This window comes from Podarcis filfolensis (assembly GCF_964270895.1).
Source record: "Podarcis filfolensis genome assembly, chromosome: 7".
Lineage (NCBI taxonomy): Eukaryota > Metazoa > Chordata > Lepidosauria > Squamata > Lacertidae > Podarcis > Podarcis filfolensis.
In genome coordinates this window covers 78,930,762-78,939,076 of record NC_139603.1, presented here as the reverse complement: position 1 = coordinate 78,939,076, position 8,315 = coordinate 78,930,762, and the positions used below count along the sequence as shown (strand labels likewise).

Genomic DNA, 8,315 nt, shown 5'->3' with positions numbered 1-8,315 from the left:
GCCACCTAAGGCAACTGCACACCCTGTCTAATAGTAGGGGTGGCAAGCTGTGATTTGCAGTTCCTTGGACGTTTACCATGAGATTGGTGATGGGAGATTTGCTTCCTTGAGACGCAGCATGCCAACCGCTACAGATCTCCCCTGGCAGTTATAGAGATAAGGAATTTTTTGTTCTCTCCATTTGTGCCGGGAAATGTTGGAGCCCAGCAGGACTGGATATTGCCAAAATAGGAACTGCAGTGTGTCACTCAGAACATCATCATCATCAATTTTTATTTATACCCTGCCCTCCCCAGCCAGAGCCGGGCTCAGGGCGGCTAACACCATAAAATTACAATAAAAACATAATGGGGGGTGGGGGTGGGAAACCAATTTAAAATACAGGTTAAAATACAATTTAAAATGCAGCCTCATTTTAATAGCAGCCCATGGATCAAAACCAGAAGGGGAGGGAAACATAAGGGTCAGACTGAGTCCAAACCAAAGGCCAGGCGGAACAGCTCTGCCTTGCAGGCCCTGCGGAAAGATGTCAAGTCCCTCAGGGCCCTAGTCTCTTGTGACAGAGGATTCCACCAAGTCGGAGCCATTATTGAAAAGGCCCTGGCCCTAGTTGAGACCAACCTTGCGACTTGGGACCTCCAAATGTTGTCATTTGTGGACCTTAAGGTCCTCCGCGGGGCATACCAGGAGAGGCGGTCCTGTAGATACGAGGGTCCTAGGCTGCATAGGGCTTTAAAGGTCAAAACCAGCATCTTAAACCTGACCCTGTACTCCACCAGGAGCCAGTGCAGTTGGTAAAGACACTGTCTTGACAGGAGGGGGATTGCTGGCGTGGTGTGAATCAAAACTTTGTCTGGAAGTGGATGAAGCGGGGCTTGCTGTTGGCACTGAAAGCAAGCCCCTTTGCCTTTACTAGGGCATGCTAGTAAAATTCTGGGGAATTTCTTAGTGAAGCTGAGCCCAGTGGGACTTGCTGCCAGCCCTGACAGCATCCCCCAATTGGAAAGGAACAACCAGGAGCTCGCCGTCTCACGTGTCCTGAGAATGAGAGAGAATTAAGGAAGCTTCTTTCACGATGGAAGAAGACGTATACGTAATCTGAGGACCAATTTTGTTATGGCCCTAAATGCATAAATGCTAAACATTATGTGTCAATTTCTGTCAATTTGACAGATATAATAAGACAAAAACCCAAATTGACAGATATAATAAGACAAAAAACGAAAAGTGAAGTGAAAAAGGAATGGGAGTGCCTAAATGAATACCTTAAAAGCCAAGGTTCAAGGACAGAAATCTGGATGAGTCTGGAATAACCTTGTGAAGGGAAAGGATAAGAAAGAGGGATTTATATCTAGATGCTAGGGTAGAGATGATAAGGTATACAGGAAAACAGGAAGACACAATGAGAGGTGAAGGAGGTGCTGTGGGACTGGTGGAAGTCAATGCTTGTTTGTTTTTTTAGTGTTTATATTATTAATTTGTAAGATTTGGATTTGTGTTGTTGTTTTTCGTATGCTTGTTTTTGTTTTTCGTGTATTGTTATTTTTCGGTTTTTGTTGTTGTTGTGTGGAGAATACTAATAAAATTAATAATTTTGTTTTAAAATGCTAAACATGATGATGATGATGATTAGGAGTCCATATTAGGATGCTCAGGGCAGAGAGCAGGTTCCCTGAAGGGGCCCACCTGAAATTCGACATTTTGAAAGCAGGCAGGTGCTGGTAAGGTTGATCCTTCCAGAATAAGGTATTGTTCAAATGTTTACCCCACAGTGAATAAAATGTAAATTCAGCCTTGCTTCTGAAGGCACACATACTTATTTAGAACTCCTGCAGTATCTTTCAAAGGAGCAGTTGCATGAACTCTCGAGGAATATTTCAGTAACCAAGTCTCTCTGGCACAGACAGATATGGAAAAAGAGTGTCAATGTCAGAAACACACAGAGAGAGCACTGACTGGACTCTGACCAACTGAAGGGCCGTCCATTGAAGGTGTAACCCGCACTCCCCCAATCAAAGCACAGGAAACGTTCCATGTGACACATCTGCTCCAATCACCGTAACCTAAATAACATGTCAGAAACTTGTCCACAAATGTTCCAGGCTTAGAAATGCCTCCTGCTTATGCTTGGTCCTATAGAAATACCTTGGCACAAATATTTTCCAAGCCATAATTTCAGCCTTTATATATATATAGATCCTATCCACACAGACTGAAATGGTTGTCTTTATGTTAAAAAACCCAGCAACAACCATGGGTGGGGGGGTGGAACATGAGGCCCTGCTGCAAATAAAGATATATTATATTCCAGGGCTGCAAATGTTGCCGGTGAGTGATCCCACTGCGTCTTAAAAGGATCCACTCAGTACTGTGATGGCTGACGATTGTGGAAAGTCTGAACTGGAAAATAGCTTTCCAGAAGGAATACTTTGAGAAGGGAGGAGGAAGGCGGTGGGCTTTTCCTATCCTTCCAAAGTGTCCAGTTTGGCACTAGGAATGAGGGAGAAAGTTCAGTCCAGTCTGCATTAAGAGGTAAACCTAAGAAATTCACACTATCCGAAACAAGATGTGAACCTTAGAAAATGGCGGGCTCTCCTTCGTTTGAGGTTTCTAAGCAGAGGTTAGGTGGCCATCTGTCAGGGATATCTTAGCTGTAATTCCTGCGTAGATGTCCCTATGGGTCCCTTCCAAATTGACAAGTCCATGAAACACAGTTGTTGTGATGGCCTGGGACTCGGGCTCGGACTCGGAACCAGAGGAGTCTCAGTCCGCACCGGATCCTCTGCCTCAGGCGGTGTCTGAAGCAAGTCTGGGGCCTGATTCTGAAGAGCCCCAGTCTGCACAGGTTTCCCTGCAACAAGCACCAGCTGGGCCGAGTCAGGGGCCTGAGCCTGCCCTGGCTCCAGATGCGGGGATTACCTCATTGCCCTCAGCTGGGCCATCACTTACAGCTGCTCCACTACCAGTTGGGTGAGGGGAGGCTAAGGCGGCCTCTGGGTCTAGTAACCCACCGACATCTCCTGAGCTGCAGAGACTAAGGTCTGAGAGAAGGAGAGACCTGACTACTTGCAGGAGGATTGCTCGCTTTCGGGTGAGACAGGGAGGTGAGTTACTGGGGGATCAGGACCGGCCGTTACCCCAACAGAGATAAAAGGCTGTTGGACCCCACCCCAGGTTGCGGGAGCAACATTGCTGTTTGCTAGAACCTGCCTGTGACCCTGTGCCTGACCTAGCCTGGTTTCGTGCCTTGATCCTGTTGGACTGACTCTTCGCAGAACCCTTGGATTTGGGACCGGACCTGGACCGCATTGCTTGGGTTTACCCCTGGGCCCAGCACAGTTGTCATTTGAAATTCACACTCCTCTGAATTTTGCAGCGCATTATTTCAGCCAAGTTGCTGTTGGCATCTGTCTGTCTTGAGAGATAATGGAGGAATGCGCCTTCAGGGGTGAAGTCGAACTGTTGGAAGGCTACAGTGCCTGCTGTGGCTGTAGAGACAAATGTTGTATTGCAGCTGAGGCAGATGAAGGCATCCAGCTGTGCTGCTGCAGATGCACTAAGGCGGTTTTTCCCACTGTGTTCCTCCCAGTGGACATTCCTCCTCTAGTCACTGCTGTGGCTGCATGACCTTGCTGTCTGTCTTCAGGCATTGCAATGGTCTGAAGGGATTCCCACACAGCAGGGTTAGTGTTGCCAGCTTTCATCTTTGTAACTTCAGCCAAGCAATGTGTAAAAAAAGGGGGCATATATTACAAGGTGCACAAAATGTGTGTATTGCTGAAAACAGCACACAGAAATTCATTACCTTTAAAGCCCTATACGGCCTAGGACCCTCGTACCTATGGGACCGTCTCTCCTGGTATGTCCCACAGAGGAACTTACGGTCTTCAAACAAAAACATCCTGAAGGTCCCAGGCCACAGAGAGGTTAGGCTGGCCTCAACCAGAGCCAGGGCTTTTTTGGCTGTGGCCCCGATCTGGTGGAACGCTCTGTCCCAAGAGACTAGGGCCTGCGGGACTTGACATCTTTCCGCAGGGACTGCAAGACAGAGCTGTTCCACCAGGCTTTTGGTCAGGGCACAGCCTGACTCCCTCCTATGGCAATCTTCACAGAACTTTAGCCTAATGGTTGCCATCATTTTGAGTTGAATTAATTTTATAATGAAATGATTTTAGAATGTTGTACTATTTTATTGTTGTTAGCCGCCCTGAGCCCGGCTTCGGTTGGGGAGGGCGGGATATAAATAAAATTTATTTTTATTATTATTATTACATTGGATGAAATTGCTTGCAGAAACATGGATGTCAAAGCAGCATACAAAGATCTGTTTTTTAGGAGAAAGTTACACTGAAATGGTGATGAATTTCCATGAGGATTAAAAAATAAAAATAAAAACTCTGCTGAAATCTCAGGTTGTGCAATGGGTCAGTACATCTGGCAGTTAACCAGAAGGTTGGTGGTTTGAGCCCACCCAGGGACAGCTGTGCACAGGCATTGCAGGGGGTTGGTCTAGATGACCCTCTTGTCCCTTCCAACTGTATGATTCTATGACTTCTATGTGGAGAATGGAATTTAGGATTCGAAAAAGAAGAAATTGACAGAATGGAAATTGACAGATTTGTCCGCCTATATATATAAATTTTCTGTTTTACAATTTAAAGTACTCGTTTTTACATCCTTAAGATATCAGTGACTTCCCTTCTTCCCTTTCCGTTGTTCATTTTACATATCATAAATCCCTGCATATTTTACAGAAACTATACCATTCAGTATTCCATTATTACCTCCACCAAAACTTATTTACACTGTTGAATTTGTCTTAATGCTGCCAGCGTTTTCAGCTGTACACAGTTATTTCCCATATATTCAATAAACGTTTTCCAATCTTCTCTAAACGTTTGTTCTTCTTGTTCTCTTATTCTATATGCTAAGTCTGCAAACTGCCCATATTCTGTCAACTTGAGTTGCATTGTCCTTTGGTTGAGACTTCGCTCGTTTTCCAATTTTGGGCTAACAAAACATGGGACACAGTAATGGCATACATAAATAACCTTTTTTGACACCTGGGAATTTCAGTCTGAATTATTCCTAACAGAAAGGACTTTGGGGAAAGTACTTTTAAACAATTTTTTCAATTCATTATGGATCATTTCCTGGGACAGATTTGTCCTCCCTAACTGGCAGAGCCACCATCTCCTCCAGATACCTCCAAACCTCCCTGAGATGGAGGGGAGTCCAGCTGGTACATCTCAGTGACTTTGGGACTTCCAGCTGCCAGCCTCTTAGGCATTGACAATGTGCAGAGAATCATAAGAAGTTTGAAGCAAGCCTCTTATACCTCAGCTCTGAACCCAAATCTAGTGCTCATTCATGCCAAATCCTTCAGAATTCCGCAGCCAAGGTCCACCTGAAATGAGAAACCATTCATTTTTTTAATGAATTGATGGCTGACAAGTCTGAACTTCTTATGGTAAAGTGCTATGGAGCTGTAAGTCAGGGAAAGTGCTCAAAATCCCGAACATTTTGAAACCAAAAGATTCCTCTGGCTGGCATTCAAACTTTTCCTGTCCAGACACTTTGAACACTCCCCTCGCCTGTGTTACTGCACTCATGTACGGTAAGATGTTCTTGGCGACCTCCCAGGAAGTAGATCTTGAGGCTCAGGAATGGCCTTGATGGAACTGTGTTTCTAAGAGGACTGTTTACTCTAGCAATATCTGCGATGTGAGTAAGAGGAAGCGGAGCTCAGGATCTTTTATCGTGCCGGGGTACACCTGAGTCACTTGTAATGCTTCTGGCTCCATCCTTCATACTCATGGGATGGTGCCAGGAAGGAAAACAAAATGGGCGGAAGGTTTGCACTGAAGGTCACCACTTTCTCAACCTGGCAGACAATGGAGAGCAGGCAAGGGGCTTCTTGAGATCACAGAATGACCACCACCACCCTATGGCTTCCTAGCAGATTTCTGTGGACCGGTGACCATTGGAAATGGTAGGGCAGATTGTTTGCTGTGATGTTCAGAAGGTGCATCTCCATAGGAGATAAGATGGACAGTGAAAGGTAAGTGATGGTTGGAGGCAATTCATCTGGATTCCCTGCCCTCTAGTCCAGGCATAGGCAAACTCGGCCCTCCAGATGTTTTTGGCCTACAACTCCCATGATCCCTAGCTAACAAGACCAGTGGTCAGGGATGATGGGACTTGTAGTCTCAAAACACCTGGAGGCCGAGTTTGCCTAATGCCACGCCAGGGCAGGGAGGATGCATACCCTCCCACACCTTGACTGCAAAATCCAGGACACGATCTTGCGAGAGAACGGCGGCCATTTTGGAGGCCGTGATCTCGCACAATTTTGTGCTGTGATTTCTCCCCGGAAAAGCATTTTTTTGTGGGGGCGGCATGGCACCCATGAATGTGCATTTTGCGGTGCCGTGAGAGATTGCACCACTTTTTTCATGGGGAAACCGTGATGCGAAATCATGCGAGATCGCAATGTCCAAAATGGTCACTGTTCTCTCGTGAGGAGAAAAAAAGGGATGTCCTGTTTTTTCCGGGACACTCGTAGGGTACGAGGATGGTATTTGCATATACAAAGAACAATAGACTGCTGTGGGAGAGAATAAGAGAGAGGGAGAAAGAGAACTCAGAGGTGGTCAGTATTGTTTTGCTGGAGGGCCGCAGTCTCCCTTGATGAATGTTCCAGGGGGCCAATGTGAGCAGTGAATGTGGCTACCTGTACTCTTCCACCACACATATACTGTGCAGAACAGCTAAGGAGGAACTTCTAATGCCCCCTCTTCCCTCATCAAAAAATTGATAACTAGGGTGGGAATCGCAACCCGCGTGTGCGCAGACGCGCCGCTGTGAGTTGCGCTCTTTTCATGTTGTGAACGGGCCTACGGAATGGATCCCATTCACAACCAGAGGTACCACCGTATAATATTTATAATATAATATAGGGATATATGATAGTTCACAGCTCAATGACTGGGCAGATGCCTAACTCATCCAATATCCCAGGTCCAATCTTTGATATCTCCGGTTAATCTCAGGTAACAGGATTAGGGGGGTGGCATCTGAAATGACATATTAGACCACTCCTACCAACAGTAGCTGCTAATGAGTCAGATGGATCAATGGGTAGAGTCAGTATAAGGCCATTCCCTATCTTAAGAGTTCTGTACCTTCCTGGAACAGCTACTGTGATTTAAAGCTGTTCCTAAGTGTTCTCCCTAAGGATGAAGGAGGAATCCATTTTACATGGATTTATATATAATATTTGGCAATTCCAAACCAACTGAGATTTGCAAGATCCATCTTATCTCCAAGCTGCTTGCGCATTGTGTGTTTTCTAAAAAAGCCCAACTTATAATATGCAAAATTCTATATGTATGCAGTGTGTATGTGCGTGTAATAAGAGTCGAGCTTCATGCTGTACTATATTTCTGCAGCACAACTGGTAAGTTACTCATGCACAAATATTTTTTCTACAGTTATAGGCATTGCTGTACATATCTGTTTATGAGCTGGTTACTTAAGGAAACCTGGAATGTATATATCTGCATAATGTGTATGCAATATTACATGAATAATAATGCACATTATATATGAGAATTGTTTGCATTTTTAGTGGAACTGGGGAATATCTTGCTTCTTGTTGAAATCAAGGGATGGAAAACAGAAAAAAATAAATCAATGTGGATAAGCTTGAAACTGAGACTTTCATAAAACCCTATCCCTTCTTCTTCCTTAAAACCGGATCAAAACTATACAGTACCTAAATTACTTACATCCAGTCCAGAGGATGACATTGGCTGTTGGCTTCTTCCTCCTCAATCTCAGTGTTACTCTCATAGAACTCTGCAGGGAGGAAGAAGGGGCAAAACTAGAATTGGTCAGCTTTGCCTGTCATTGGCTGTAGCGCCACCTACTGTTCACCTCCTTGCCTTCCATCCTACCACACCCTGCCTTCCACTCTACCAATCCCAATGGTCACTAGCCACCAGCTCTAAACAAAACTGTCTTGTCATAAAGTCACCACAGTTGTTGTTGTTGTTTTTAAAGAGCAGGTGCTTATCATGGTGTAGCTGCTGCCAGGAAGCCAAATCATTTTGTTGGAGTCAACAAGAACCATTCCTCCATCCCTGGTAATGTTGGGATACGGTTGATTCCAAATCACGTGCGCAGCCCTTCCTGCATATGCCTGAGTGCTCATGTAATTCATCTCAGTAGCAACCACATCATCAGAACAACATAGGAACTAACCCTGAACATCTGGGTGGGTTTTTGGAAGAACGCAGTGTGCTTGGCATAAT

General features: G+C 45.2%; 1 long non-coding RNA gene across 1 annotated transcript; it reads right to left on the bottom strand.

Moving 5' to 3' along the window:
• Window positions 1–1,652: 1,652 nt before the first annotated feature.
• Window positions 1,653–8,104, bottom strand: LOC310766320. Its single transcript, XR_014550060.1, has 3 exons — window positions 7,791–8,104; window positions 5,339–5,407; window positions 1,653–1,894 (listed from the first exon to the last, which is right to left on the bottom strand). It is a non-coding gene; the product is annotated as an uncharacterized lncRNA (long non-coding RNA).
• Window positions 8,105–8,315: the final 211 nt, after the last annotated feature.